Here is a 16,036-nt window from a genome sequence, read left to right as displayed (position 1 = left end):
TTTTTTTTGAGACGGAGTCTTGCTCTGCCGCCCAGGCTGGAGTGCAGTGGCCGGATCTCAGCTCACTGCAAGCTCCGCCTCCCGGGTTTACGCCATTCTCCTGCCTCAGCCTCCCGAGTAGCTGGGACTACAGGCGCCCGCCTCGTCGCCCGGCTAGTTTTTTGTATTTTTTTTAGTAGAGACGGGGTTTCACGGTATTAGCCAGGATGGTCTCGATCTCCTGACCTCATGATCCGCCCATCTCGGCCTCCCAAAGTGCTGGGATTCCAGGCTTGAGCCACCGCGCCCGGCCTAATCTCTAAATTCTTAACCAGATTTCTTACCCGATTGTAGCTCACGCAGTTGTAGCAAGAATTAAATGAGCTAATCCGAGGGCACGGCTGTGTCTCCCACCGAGTGTGGCTGTGAGTTGTGTGTGTATCATGATGGTTAGCTGCTTACGTTCTCCTCATTTTCTGTGACTGTCTCCTAAATCGTACAGTGACAGTCACTCTGGGATTCCTGTGGGATTTTCAGCAGTGTCTCCCTGGTGAACGATAAACTTCAGCAGTTAGGTGAAGTGCTTGCTAAGGTAAGATGGAAGCTTGACATGAAAAAAAGTTTTGCAAACATCCCCATAGTGGAAAAATAAGACCAGGAAAGAAGCTGCTAATTAGCCAGTGAGGCAGTGATGTATCGTGGCTGCCGAAGCGAAGGAGTGAGGTCGGAACTATTTTTGCTGTAGAGATCGCCAGCCTTCAGGAAGGGCCATGTTGCCCAGTAATTTAATCTGAGATATAAATCATGACGAAAAGCTCCCTGCATTAGTAATGGAGAGAAATACCTACATTCTAGCAAGGTTTTCATGACAAAAGACAGGTTTTCATACATCTGAGATCAGGAAAAATAATTATCAATCAAAGAAAACCCCCTGGATCCTCGTTTGAAGTAAAATTGGAGGTCAGCGAAGGCCGAGAAAAAAGAGAGGCCTGGATTGTCTCTGCAATTTTAAGGAGCTCATGACTAGAGATACTGTTTTACAAAGTTTCAGCTGTATGTGATTTTGAAACATTAATGATTTAATGCCTGCCAGACAGAGGAAGAGAGGGATGTCAAAAACCAAAAACAGGTATGACTGTATCATCGGCATGAAAATGGAGGCTGACATCATAATGATGAGAAATCACCCCAGGGCCAAAGTATGCGAACTGAAATAATGACCAAACACAAATCTCATGGTGCTTCGGAAGAATACAACTGGAAATTGATGAAAGCAGAGTAATCTGTACTCTCCGCTTCCCAGAGAATTAGGAGTTCACAGAGAACAAAGTCAGTGGCCCTAGCAGAACCCTTTGCCATGCAAATAAACTGGAACACTCATCCGCATGCACTCTCTAAATCAGGATTACCTGTAATTCCTCTGTGCTGCAGCCTATAGGGCTCTAGAAGCTTAATCATATTTATTACCCAACCAATGAACATATGGGCTATTGGATCAGAAAGTAAATTTTGGCCCCAACTCACCATTCCTGCAACATCATGCAAGACCAGTGAAGCCTTGGGAACCTGGAAAGCCCAATATGCATTCAGTGACTGGTCTCTGAGCATTTGTTTTGCCCAGACAACTGAGTAATGGAGGAACAAAAGGCTTAAATTGTTAGCAACTACCAGACTATAAAATTCTTACTAAACAATCACTTCCTTGAAAGCTCAGACCATTTTTTAATTAAATTTTTTATTAAATTTTTGCAATTAGTAGAATTTGTCCACTTGGTGGTTTCTGAATTAAGATTAAATAGGGACCTCAAAAAAGCTGGGGAACAAGCGAGAGAACAGAAAATTAAATGGGGAATGAAGAAAAGAAAGGAGAAAATGAGAAAGGAAATAGGGAAGGGAGAAAGGTAAAAAATGAGTGGCATGCCAATCATTAAACTCCAGATGGAGAGATATAACAAACCAGGTAGGCAGATCGAATTAGAGCAATGTTTGCTGGCCACTATAACCAACAACCCAAAATCTCAGTGACTTAAAATAAAACTTACATCTTTCTCATGCAAAGTCATTGTCCCTTCAGTGGCCCTACTTAATGGGTCTCCTCCGAGTGGTAACTCAGAGACAGGAGCTGCTTCCGTACCGTAACTCTGCCACCTGGAACACGTGGGTTCCTTGATTCCCACAGGAGAAAAGAAGAGAGTCGTGTTTTATGGTCAGCTCTGGAAGTGGCTGACATTCACCTCCACAGCACTGGTCAGAACATGGTCATAGGCTCCCAATATCACCCATAAGGGAGTCTGGGAAATGTAGTCTTTTCAGGTTTCCAAGAAGTCACTCGAGGAGGAAAACAAGGAGTCCAATTCTGGACAAATCAATCGAAACTGACCACACTTGTCACACAGAAGCATACAGTCTGTGAGCAGACAGGAAAGTCTCCATGGAAAATAAGGAACTCCAAGCCAAGGAGGAAGAAAGAGGCGTCTTAAGGGCAGAAGTACTTTATGAAGCAGAAATTCTGGAGGTGATTTTGTCAGGCCCTCCAGCAAGGAGGAAGAAAGGCGTCTTAGGCAGAGGGTACTTTATGAGCAGAAATCTGGAGGTGATTTGTGCAGGTGGAGCTGAAGGACAAAAATGAGTTTCATCTGCCTGGAGCAGAGTTTTTCAGGAGCTGAAGAGTGATAGAAGACCAGGTAAGTCAATTAGACAGATTGGAGAGGTTGTTTTATGCCAACCAAGGAGATTGTTGTGGCAGGCCCGGTCTCACTAACAGCTGAACAGGCAGCCTCCATAACAACTGTCTCAGCACTGACTGAGTAGTTAAGCCACATAGTAAAAGCTGAGAGAGCCAGTGTCCTTGTACAAAGGCTGGAATGTAACAAAAGCCCACCAAGAGTTTTACCCAGGCCTTTCCTGGGCCTTGAAGCGCGACAAGATAACGAAGGAATTCTTAACAGGACCTGTTTAGAATCAAACACCTTTTTACTGGGGGACTGAAGAAACTCCCCAGACCTCCACAAAAATGTTGTATTGGTGTCTAAAGGAACTCCCCAAACCTCCATGATTTAGCAGGAGACAAGATAAATGTAATCACCCCGGTACCTGGACTCATCTAGATTAAGTCAATTCACTGAGGCTCCAGAGGAAGGGCTTCAAAACTCAGACCTTATAGACTAGAATAAGTTAATCACTTATGTCTTTACGTGAATGCACATGCACACACAGACATATAGCTTAAAACGTATAGAAGCTCTGTAAACCTTGCAATTTTCGGTTGGTCTGGCAGTATTTTCCAGGCCTTCACCCTGTACCTAGTTACAGAAATAAGCTCTCTTCTTTCTCAGTTTATCTGCATCTCATTATTGGCCACGAGAATAAGCAGCCCGGCTCTCAGTTTGGTCTGGGAACAAACAGACTTATCCCTGTAGGTAATAAAATGCCTTTGTCCATAGCTCCTGGCTATGAGCAGTGAACGAAGCCAAAGGTCTGCATGACCCATTGAAGAGGAGAAACTACTGGCAACAGCAAGCCAGGCAGGCTGCTTTCCAGGTGTTGGATACCAGTTTTGGCCTCAATCCTTAATTATCTGTGTGAATTGGACAAGCCCATCAATTCCTTTGTGTCTCAGTTGATTAATCTATAAAATGAGAAGAATAACGTGTACTGTGTAGAAAAGCTCTGTTGATCAATGTTTAAAATCTGGGAGAGAGACACCAAAAGCAACACCGACGTGTGCAGTCGCGGAAGGACAGAAATCAGTGAGGAGTAAGGGTGGAGGGGGGCCAAGGAGACAGAAGCACCAGTGAGGCACTAGGGATGCAGTCCGTGTGCAGTCGCGGAAGGACAGAAATCAGTGAGGAGTAAGGGTGGAGGGTGGGCCAAGGAGACAGAAGCACCAGTGAGGCACTAGGGATACAGTCACACGATTTGGAAATGCAAAGACATGGAAGACAGAGCACAGAAAGAAATCACAAGCAGCTCCAGTTTCTGAGTCCAGGTAACTGAAAGAATGATGGTATCACTGAATAAAAGAAAGTAGTGGGGTGGGGACTCACTTGATGGGGAAGACAAAGAGTTCAACTTTGCACGAATCAATCTGAACTGAAGGCAAGAAACCAACTGTCCTCTAGGGAGTAAGAAATACTCAACCAAAGCTCAGGAAGTGATTGTCATTGAAGCTCAGCTTCCGATCAATTCACATAGAGTGAAATCCATACGTGAAGTAAGCATTACAATCACTTTCAGAATTTTTTATTAATATATATTTAAATTAACTGCAAGTAATATTTTTAGTATCTGAATTTATTTATCCCCTTCTTTTTTAAATACACAGGAGTTAACCATCTCAACAAATATCAGCATTGGAAGAAAAAACTGTTCACAATGGAAAGGAATGGCATGTTCCAAATCTACTTGAGTAGCAGAAAATCAAAATTCTCCTCAGGCCTTTCCTCCAGCAAAACATTCCTGTTGACAAAACGAGCTGGAATGTGTGGGGCTGCGTTTCTGCTCCAATCCTTCCAGCTTTATAGAACCCCAGGAGACAGCTCACTTCCCCGCGCCACCAGCCTGCCTTGGATGTTTTCCACTCTGGTTGGGTTCAGGCCGGCGGTTTCTCCACATTCTTTAGCTCTCTGTTTTATTACCAACGTACTCCAGGGCTGGTTGAGAAAGGGGAGAGGGAAGCCTCATGACCCCCATTGGGTCCCCTGGGCAGGGCACACACACCTCTATTGTAGGGTCACTGGTTCCCGGGAATTCCAGCCAATGACAGAACTAGGTGGTCTTAATTGCATTTGAAAATAAGACTAAAGAGAACAGAAAGAAGAAGTAAAACAAGGTAAATGAAATGCAAAAAAAAAAAAAAAAAAAAAAAAAAAAAAAGAAAGAAAAAATAAAGAAATTTCATAGGATTTTGCAAACTTTTGTTAAGCATTCAAATTCTAAAACACTCAACCAAACAAAGCTTTCACAGCTATTTGTGCCTCGGGCTTATTTCCTAATTCAAAGCCGTAATGGGATCAGGTTAGTAAGAGCCTACAATAGAAAACTAAAGCACAGTGCAAATTGATCTCTCACACTGTCGCTAATTTATCTTCTAAGACATTTGCAAAAACTCTCACTGACTCCAAATATTGTCTGTATGGGTGCTTGGTATCAAACTGTGAAATGGCTCTGTGAGTATGAAATGCAACTATTAATTTGAAAGCAACCTGGCCCATTTGCATGAAGCACTAACATAGTGCCCGGTACAATTTAGGCACACTCCTCTATCTTATAAACAAGGTATGGAAAAGAACAGCTTGCCCTAGAAAAAGCAGACATTCAAATGGGAGGCTCACTCAGCCTTTCAGCTTCCTCTGCCTGCGGCATCTTGGAGACGCACATGCCCAGAAGGAGTGTTGGGCTGGATCGTGGTTTGCTGGGCTGAACGCTGGAGGATTTGAAGCAGGCCAAGCTAGGAGGGAGAATTAGGGGCAGTGGGACTATTCATGCTGGTCTGAATCCAATCAGGCTTCACTGAGTCACAGCTAAAGAAATGATTCAAAGACCAGCACCAACTCCAAAGACACGGGTGTTGCTGCAAGCGACAGGTGAGTCCGTGGCTGAACGCCAGACCGAAGCCGGAACACAGCCGGGCGAGTCTGAGACAGAGTGGAGACTGTCCTGAGCTGCAGTTGAGAGCATCACTGGGGTTTCCCTGGCTTGTCTTCATTGTTCAGAGGGCACAAAGGTGCAGGATCAGGGCAGACAAGTAGGGAACCTTTGTCTGCAGCAGAAAGTCTTTCCTCAACCCCCACCACTCTACTTCCCCAAATTGCTCAAAGCTCATTTCATTCAAGATGCTGCTGTTTCGGTAAAAGGTTTACCAGAAACTCACCGAATGGCTGATCCCTATAACGTGTTACATTCCATGAGAACCTAGGCACACAGAATGTCACGACTTGAAAACATGAAGCGTTTGGACTAAAGGTTGGCACACTTTTTCTATAAAGGATCAGATTGGAAATGTTTTAGGCTTCATGAGCCAAGAGACAAAATCGAAGCTGTTATGTAGATGCTAATAAAAGAAGAGATAAATTTCCACAACGTTTTTCTTGACAAAATTCAAACTATAATCATTTAGTTTTGTTTGCTTTGATAATACAGGTCCACAAAAGAGAAAAAATGGAGTTCTTTGAGGAGGAGATAACATTTTGCTTATTGGAAGTTCAAAGTTACTTCTCTAGAACCAAATTAATCCCAAATGTACATCCATAAAAACCATTCTCAGCCTGTTTTGCCACACATAAGCAGGAGGGGCTGGGGGCTACAATTTGAGATCTCTGGATTTAGACTAATCTGCCTATTATACATACAAGTCATCTGAATCTCAGAGACTTAAGGATTGCTGAAAATCACAGGTCTTGTGGAAACATGGCAAGCCCCTCACCCCACCTGGATGATGGTGTGTCCTGACCTCAGGACAAGTCTATCTGTGCTAAAGTTTCAGATTGTCTGTGCTGGCTCATTTTATGTGATCATTTGCCTAGGCCATGGCACCCAGATACGTGGTCAAACACTATCTAGTCACATATTATTATGTATTCCATTTCTGTGAGGGTGTTCTGGAATATGGTTAATACTTCAGTCAGTGAACTTTGAGTAAAGCTGATTGCTTTCTGTAATGTGGGTGGGCCTCATCCAATCAGTTGAAGGCCTGAATAGAACAAAAACTGATCTCCCGACATCACGAGGGAATGCTGCCAGCCGGCGACCTTCCGAATTGCAACATGGGCCCTTCCCTGGGTCTCCAGCCTGCTGGTCTATGCTACAGATTCTGGTCTTGCAGTCTCCATAATCACGTGAACCAGTTCCTTAAAAGAAATCTCTCTCTGTCACCCTCCTACACACACACATACACACATGCGTGCACACACACATTTCTCTGGTGAACCCTAAGCAATACATTGACTCAGGTAATCATCTTATGGGAAATGCTATGAAAAAAAGAACCTAAACACCCATACAAGCTTATGTTAATCGTGGGACAATTGTGTGAAGAAGCAAATGCAACTATTATAATTCATAGCATTGAAGGTAATTTATGTACATTCATTAACTGCCTACAAGATAAGTATTGCAAATATAATAGCAAATAAGCCTGACCCAGCCCTGCCCTCTCATTGCTTATATTCTAATAGAAAAGTAAAGCAGGACAAACAGAAAAAAAAAGTGCTGAATAGATAAATGATAAATAAAAACGGATGAAAGCGCTATGTAAAATCGAAAATGGGACTGACGGAGAGGGGCAGGCAAGGCCTCTCTGATGGTCAAGTCTAAACAGCGAGGACTTCCCTGAAACTTCAGGAAGGGGCAAAATTGAAGCTGAGGAAACAGCACAAACAGCCCTGAAATGAAAAACGGTTTAGACGCTTCACAGACCTGGAAGATCAGTAGGTGGGGGACGTGCGATATGAGACGAAGCGTTAAGCATATTGGGAATTTGGCTCCAGAGATGACCGTAGGGGGGGGCAGTATGGTACTGAGACCCCAACTCCTGCCCTTTGTCTCCACTCACCAAGGCAGATTCCCCCTGAAGATGGGCTGGGAGAGAAACGTCCTGTTCAGATGGACCCTAAGTGAAGAGGCTCATGGGGAAAACCCTCCTCCCATTGCACACCAACTGCAAGCAGAGCCTTCCCAAGCTACGTCCAGGCCTTCTGCCTGCTATCTACTGGGGGAATCAGTCCACAGAGAAACACTCACCAAATGTCAGCTGGACTGCAACAGGAAATTATGCTAGGTTTTTAGAAAATTACAACAAATTCGACTGTTTGTCGTCAGCTTGGCTTGGCCTCTACAGAGGAGGTGCCTGGCATACAAGGCTCAACAAATCATATGGAAAGTTATCTGGTGCAAATACCCCGGGTTCATCGTCTTGCACGGCGAAGATTTAGAACGCAGACACACAGGAGGCGTTTAGGAGCAGAGGTTTACTAGGCAAAAGAAAGAGAAAGGGGAATAGTCTCTCTAGGGAGAGAGAAAGAGGGTTTCCCAAAGGGAAGACCAGGGGCAAGGAGTGTGCAGGACTTTTTAGGCAGGCTTGAGGAGGCGGTGTCTGATTTATGTAGAGCTAACATAGGTTTACATAGCATGTAAGGCTGGCCGCCTCGCCGAATCTTATTATGCAAATGGACTTTGCACTTGACCGGTGCCGTCTTGTCTGCTCCTTCCTGTACACGTGGCTGGCAAAGGGCAGGGGAGATGGAGCCGCCGTGTTGAACATGCCTAGTCCCGGTAGCTTTTTCCTGCTGACCTTCACCCCTGCCAGCTTCCGGCTGCTTTGTCTATGTCTGCAGCTCCATTTTACAGGGTGATCTTCGTTAGAAAATGATTTTCGGGCTGCTTTTCATTAAAAAGGAAAACGCACTGAGGATTCCCATACCCTCACTATCTGTCTAAGCAGTTTCTTCATAACGCCTCTGTCTTTGAGAGATATTATGAAGCTTAGTGTTATTAGTTTGTGAGATAACAAAGAGATAAAGGTTTTTGTGTGTATTGGTGTGAAGATATATATATAGAGAGAGAGAGAGAAAGAGAGAGAGAGAGAGACATATATATTCAGTTGTGCCTCCTGGAGTTTAACCCCCAGTCACTGTAACTGGTTGGTCTAGGCTGTTCCAAAAATTCTCTTAACCACACATTTGCAAGCCATATTACAGAGGATGTGATCTTACATGAGAAATGTTTCATTGGCAGAAAGAAACCCTCTTTTTGTCTTTAAAGGCTCCTTTTCTCCTTTCATCTGTTGATAAGTCTGAATTGTGTTTATTGGAATAACGAGAGCAAATCTTGCACAGCCTGGCCGAATTGTTGTCGGCCACAGCATTGGCTTCATGCCGTTTGGCTTTACTCTACTTCCCTGAAAAGCTGCCTTCTGTGCAGAAGGACCACGCTAGTAACTGTGGCAGTTCACACACAAGTGACACATCACCGAGGGGCCACAGATGGCCACATGGCTGACTTTAAAAGCTGGACAATTCACATGCCGAAATCTTTGGCTTCTGTTATTTGGGGAATTTGTGTTTGGCGGGGCGGGGGAGGGGTGGGCAGTACTGAATTGGTTTTATAATTTCTTCTGTAGAGGCCAAGCCAAAAAAGCCGAGAATGAATGAATGTAACTGTGAATGAATACACAAATGTGTTTCCAAAAATAAATGATTCTTATATTAGATCATATTGTGAAAGATCTCAAAGTCCTTTTTATGAACTCTATTTATTGAGAAAAATAACTCCTTTCATTAGGTTCCCTCTCAGGGATACAGAACCTACAGACTGGGGGATGAGGAAACATTTAAGAATCTCAGTATTTAACATTTTCTAGGAGCACGCGCCTTTCTGAAGCGTACTGTCACATGTCTCCTTCAAATCTCCGTGGATCTTTTCCTCAGGTGAGTGACATTTTAGGTGGAAATCAAGGAAGAGGTGGAATTGTATATCTGGGCAGATGTCATGTGGACCAGGTTCAGCCTACATAAAAAAATGATAGAGACCATAAACCTGGCACCTACGGCAAGTGGCCTGCTTGTTAGGCCTCTCATCTAGATCACAGAGACAGGAAATTCCAGTTGATATCTGGATTATATATACAGAATTCATTTGGCAATCACCCTCACAACTTCTGACCAGCAGCCAGACCAGGAAATACATTCCCACAGGACCTGCTTCCTGGGGCGGACATAAAACTGCCCTGGAGGAGATAAGCTTTGAGGCCCTATGACTCCCACTCCCACTTAGGGGTCATGCTCAGAACCACTGATATGAAATCTCTTCATTACAATTTACTGGAAATAATCCCTAACCCCAAAAAGGGGAATCATTTTCCCAAAGCCAAACTGCTTGGTATTTTCCAACCCAAGACTAGAAACCAGCTGTCCTGCCACCCATACACCCAATGCACATTCCACCATCCTTGCTGCCAGGCTTTAACAAAAGAACCTGAAAATCAGAGTGGGATTTGAAGACTAGAAGAAAGCAAAACAAGACTATCTGCCACCAGGACTGAGGTCTTGACACAGAAGGCCTGGAGAGGCTGCCATTATTCCCCGGTGAATTAAGAAAGACTTGCAACAGCTACCTCTTAAGACACGACAGAAGAGAAGCCACCCAAAGTGAGTGGGTCAGTGAGAAGGAAGCTGCAGACAAAGGAAGCTCTGAGTGAAGACAAAAGGAAGAGGAACGAACCCAGTCACGCAGTGACAAAGAAACCACAGGGTTTGGCAAGTGCCTGCTTGAACTTCTCTAAAGCAAATTAAAAATGTAGAGATGAATCTCTAAATTTAATATTTGGGAAGAAATAATTGCAATTCATCATATAGAGGCAGACAGGGTGGTCCGAAGAACAAAGAGAAGGGTGGAAAAAGAGGACTGTTCTGTGCGGTCCTGTGAGAAAGTTCTTTGATATTAGCAAAGTTTTGGGGCTGGTAAGGTCTGATTGGTGGGTGACTGTGGTGGGCAAAACTAGTCCTTGGTCTGTAGTTGTTATCTCACCTGCTACAGATAAAAATGGTCTCTGGTTATAACAGGCAGTTTCAGCCACGGGACTTGGAGAGAACAGCATTTCTAGGGAGGCGTTATGTACCCTGAGTGCCCTTTACTCAGACCCCTCCTTTCTGATTTAGTTGGGTATGACAAGAATGGCTCAATTTGGATAATCAACTTTCACAATCCTAACTCAAGAACTGTAGCATTGAGGGTAAGGGTGCATCATTGTCATAAACTCAGAGGAAAATGTGGCTGACGGCAGAGGTGAGTCCTGAGAGCTCAGCCTTGAGCTGCCTTTCATCTGGTCACCGTGTTCAGGGTTCTCCTCAGGGTAAACATCTGCGATGAAAACCTCTGCAGGCCTCACCATCAGAGTCAAAGTGGGTCTTCTAGAAACCAATTTGCTTTCAAACAAAGCAGATCAAGTGATAATCTATCTTATGTTCTAGAAATGTTTGAGGCACCCTAGGCAAATGCCAATCTTAAAGTTTTCCATTTGCCTTATTTCTCTAAATAACACCTTTTCCAATCATGAAAGCAAGAGTAATATAAAAAAAATTTTTAAATCCATATTAGAAGGAAGATCTATTAAGGATCTAGCAAGTAAACGACGCTTTTGGAATGTTTAGAACTTTGAGGGGGCTAGCACATGTCTTCAGATCCCACTATATCATTTCCATAAGGATGAGGCAAAGCACTACCACTGTTTGCAGAAGAGAGACTGCCATGAAGTCAGTGGACACTACCTCCAGGTCAGAATCCAGCCTAAAGGCCTGTAATCAATGGTAAATGCTCTGAGGCACAAAATCCTACGCTCCTCATCAGTCATGCTATATCCTCTGAATATTCTGACCTCACCAGAACCTAGTAGACCTATTTTAAGTTTCTCCAAAAATTTTGAAACTCTGCTTTATAGGAAACAGAACTTTCATGTCAAGTGTTCCTGAGAACATTAATAACAAAAGCCAGAACAATTTTCTTAAAATCTGTGATCAAGTTTTGTAAATATGAGACAAGTAAATACTTCTGGACATCATTTAGATATTAATGTAACATGTATAAACTAGAAAAGGCAGCATTAAATTTGGATGTTTTGACTTTATTTCTCAACTTTTTAAAGATTAAATCATGGGATTTTATTCTCTTCTATTCCCTCTAGGGAAAGAATCTGACGATATTTTTCTGAAAGTTGCTAACAATGGAAGGAACTATTGAAAACAATTAGAGGAAAATTGCACCTTGAACTTAGTAGAAAGTGTACACCAACTCCCACAGGAAGCCTCAGACATGATATTAAAAATTCTAGTTATTTCATTTTCTCGCAGAACAGCATGTAGTTGTGTACTGAGTGTACCGTGTAGGGGCACAGAGAGCATACAAAAGGCTTCTTTTGTTTATGAAATGGATTTGCACTGGATTCGGAAGGTTTTTTTCAATTGCCTCATCACAGTTCGTCCAAACTTCTTGTAGGCAGCAACGGGGCCTCTGTTTAAGCCTCTTGTGAGCAGATCCCCAGCCAAGGTCATGTTGCTTTCCCTTAAGCATCAGAGCCCCAGGAATCCTGTTCTATCTGTTCTTTCCCCAGCCTCCTGTCTTTCAGCAGGGCAGGTGCCTCCCACAAGGAAACCAGATGCCAGGACCGTGGGGGACTCTTGAGCGGCACCAGCCAAGCTGTGGGAGCTGAAAAGAGGAAGCTTTGCTCAGAGTAAGCGCCATGGGATAATGTCTTTAATGTCAAGAGGATGCACACTGTGAATGTGGAAAGCCATCCAGGCTGAAAGAGGGAGTCACACAGGCGGGGAGCGTCGCCAGGCGTTTGTGAGCACTCTCTTGGGTGGGCAGACAGCCGGCTTGCTCATGATTCTGCCTTGTCTGTTATTGGCCACAAGCCGCCAGTGAAATTTTGTGTCCTTAGGGCTTTGAGGCCTCTACTCATTGGGGGTCCCAGAATAAGCTCAAGAAGTTTTTGCCTAGTTCCCCCTGGGCTCCAAATCAGTGGTACAAATTTCTCAGTCTGACTTAATGCTTAGGGAAATGTCCTATTTTTGGACGCTTCATTTTAAAAAAGCATATATATTTACCAGTGCTATCTCCACTAATTCCGAATAAACCTTAGACTTCAGGTCATGAGCCACTAGGAGTCTGAATATGTCTTTTATTTGGATTCAAATAAGATTTTAACTTCCTGGCACCATGGTTTCCTGAAGGTGCCAGTGTGAGACCTGGGTCATCAGACTGACCTGGTGCTGGGAAGCCACAGAATGGTGCAGTAAGGTCTCCCTGTCTTGGTTTCCACCTTAGAAACAATATCATACCCCCTTTCTCATTTCACAGAATGCTCAAATTTAACATATGTTATAGTGTTTATTGACAATGAAAAGGCAGGATAGCAAAGTGGTTAAGGAATTACTGCACTCAATAACCATAACCTCCTGTCGTGCCAGGGATGGCAGCAAATGCCATCCACGGAGGTCAGTGTCAGCAAAGATCAGCTGGCGTGCCCAGAACACTGTGGGAACCAAGGGTCTGAGTTATTAGGGCTGTCCACAGATATTCCACTCCGTCTACTCACATACTACGCTTGCATTCCCCATGTTTAACGATTTGAATTCAGGATTTGTTTAATTCGGGTATGGTAAAGTGATAGACACAGACAGGAACAACTGCCTTTGAAATAAGAGCTTGTTTCTTACAGCTCCCAAGAAAAAGGAGCACTGGCATGCCACACAGGGCTGCCCAGGCAGCACCAGGACGGGGCGGGAGGCAGGAGTACAGGAAGCATGGACCGAAGCCTCCATGACCACAGACGGGAGAAGTCACAAAGTAGGGATAGCCCTTATTCGGCAGGAAACAAATCTTTGTGGCTGGAGGGTTTGTGCTATGATTTTTATGCTACCTCAAAAGCGGGACTGAAGGGTGATGTAGACACCTTTGGCCATTAGTTTGGCCCTACGATTAGAGAATGTCAAATCTGCAAAGACAACATCTGCAGAAGTGGGTTGGAACACCCCACCTTGTGCAGACTGTTCATACAAGTCGGGCAGGAATCACGAGTGGAAGCAGCATGTGTCACCTCCTGCAAAGGACAGTACAGGGGACACCACACTGCCTTCCCCTGCCTCAGTGGCCAGGAAAGCACCCTCCATCCACGTGCATTCCTGAGTGACTATCTGGGTGGCCTGATGGGTCTAGAGTCTTTCAAGGCTCTGCCGGCATCTCATCTGTGAACATCCCACTGGCAACAGCAGATCTCATGGTGGGATGGTTAATTGTATGTGTCAACTTGACTGGGCCACAGGGTGCCCAGAAATTTGGTTCAACATCATTCTGGGTCTGTCTGGAGGGTGATTCCGAATGAGATGAGCATTTGCGTTGGCAGACTGAGCACAGCAGCTCGTCCCACCGATGTGGGTGGGCCTCAGCCAATCAGCTGGGGGCCTGAACAGAGCAAGTCAGAGGGAACTCGTTCTGCTTGACTGCTGTGAACCGGGGCATTGGGTTTTGTGTTTTGTGTTTCTGCCTGTGGACCTGAACGGAAACATCAGAATTTCTCTTGGAAGCCCACTAGCATTTGGACTAGAATTAGTCCGTCAGTTTTCCTAGGTCTGCAGTTTGCAAATGCATATCATGAGACTTCTGTTTTCATAATCACGTGAGCCAATTTCTTATGGTATATATTTATAAAACAGTATCATGGGCCGTGTGCAGTGGCTCACACCTGTAATCCCAGCACTTTGGGAGGCCGAGGCTGGCAGATTACAAGGACAAGAGATGGAGACCATCCTGGCCAACATGGTGAAATCCCATCTCCACTAAAAATACAAAAAAATTAGCTGGGCATGGTGGCGGGCACCTGTAGTCACAGCTACTTGGGAGGCTGAGGCAGGAGAATTGCTTAAACCCAGGAGGCGGAGGTTGCAGTGAGCCAAGATCGTGCCACTGCACTCCAGCCTGGTGACAGAGCAAGACTCTGTCTCAAAGAAATAAATAAATAAAAAATAATATTATGAACAACATTATTTTATATATATACACATGTATCTTATTGTTTCTGTTTTTCTAGAGAACCTTGACTAATTTACAGGGCCAAGCCCAGTGTCAAACTGGGAGATCTCTGTAAAATTACGTGGCAAAGGCTGCAGAAAAAAGAAAGAGTAAAGATTTGGGGTCACATTTGCAATCTACCACAGATGGCAAGAAGACAGAACTGTTTTTCCCAATATCTGGATATCTGTTTCCAGCCACCCAAAGCTTCCTGAAGACGTAGAAACGCTGTGGCTGCTGCAGCAGTGGGCAGAGGAGTGGTCAGGCCAGGAAGAGGAGGTGCCCGGGTCACCTTTCCTGTCCCCAGGATGGCTGGTGGCCACCTGTGCTGCGTGCATTGGAAGTTCTCACCCGCCTCATGGGTGTCTGAATCTGAGGGAGGCAGCACATAATTAACCACTATTGGGAATTTTAGAATATATTTTTAGTTCTCTGGAAATGTCTCCCTCATTATTGTTTGTTATTCAACTTTGAAACACATGTGTAGGAATCCGCTGTGTGTGGAAGTAAGAAACTGCCTATAACCAACCCTTTTCACACCTCGCTCAAACTAATATAAGCCAGGCTCTTAGTGTTCTTGTTACAGAAGAATAACTCGGTAAGGTAAATAAAGCTGATATTAAAAATCCAATTTTACATGTGAGAAGACATAGAGACATTAAATGGTTTCCCTGTGTCTGAAAACTCATTAACTGCAGAATTATTGAAGGACTGCAGGGCTCCTGACTCTGGTCAGGATGCATTATGGAGCCACTCACAGAATCATTTCGAGATGGAGAGCCAGAATTCTGGAGAAGAGCCGAGGCTCCTGCAGCATGTCTGTGCAACGAGAGCACAAGCAACCGTTCTAGAGAACTGGGTCAGGCATGGGGTCGGCAGATGTTCATGGAGCACCTTCTCCTTTCTCCGTGCCGTGCACTGTGCTGTGTTATGGAGACGCAGGGGTGGGTAAAACCAGACCCCACACCTGCCCTTAGGAGCATATTCTGTAAGGGGGCTGGAGAGTGTAGACCTGAATCAAATATTTGCATGCACAAATAGAACTACACAACCCACGCGTACAGTGAGGGGGAGGTCCTTGGTGCTGTGAGGACGCGTAACAGCAGGCCCCGGGCTGGGCAGAGGGCAGGGAGAGCTTTCCTGGGGAGCAGTGCTTGAAATAGGATGTGAAGAAGGGGTTGGGGTTATTGAGATAAATAGAAGAAACAGTGTTTCGGGTTAGAGGGCTTAGAACGTGCAAAGGCCTTGTACCTGGGAAAAAGGAAAGACAAGTGGAAGGAAAAGGAGTGTGGCTGAAGCACAGTGGCTCACAAAAGACGAGACTGGACAGAATAGCAGCAGGTCCTCGTGGGCCTGGAGGGCATCTTCAGACATTTCTGCCTCATCCAAAGAGAAATGGCAAGACATGGAAGATGTAAAAGCCAGGATCTGTCCTCCAGACCAGGAGACCTCAGCCAGCTGCCCACCCAGAACCAAGTGTGCTGCTTTGCGGGCA

General features: G+C 44.7%; 1 long non-coding RNA gene across 1 annotated transcript in view; it reads left to right on the top strand.

Annotated features, from left to right (window-relative positions):
• The window catches only part of LOC108522433 (uncharacterized), a 30,531-nt gene extending 15,780 nt beyond the window's left edge, over positions 1–14,751 (top strand). The window contains exons 3-5 of the long non-coding RNA XR_001883463.1: positions 9,338–9,404; positions 12,083–12,202; positions 14,561–14,751. This is a non-coding gene — a long non-coding RNA (uncharacterized LOC108522433). The remainder of the gene's footprint in view (positions 1–9,337; positions 9,405–12,082; positions 12,203–14,560) is intronic.
• Positions 14,752–16,036: the final 1,285 nt, after the last annotated feature.

This window comes from Rhinopithecus bieti, unplaced genomic scaffold, assembly GCF_001698545.2.
Source record: "Rhinopithecus bieti isolate Rb0 unplaced genomic scaffold, ASM169854v2 scaffold_56174, whole genome shotgun sequence".
Classification (NCBI taxonomy): Eukaryota; Metazoa; Chordata; class Mammalia; order Primates; family Cercopithecidae; genus Rhinopithecus; species Rhinopithecus bieti.
This window is presented reverse-complemented; position numbering and strand designations above follow the sequence as displayed.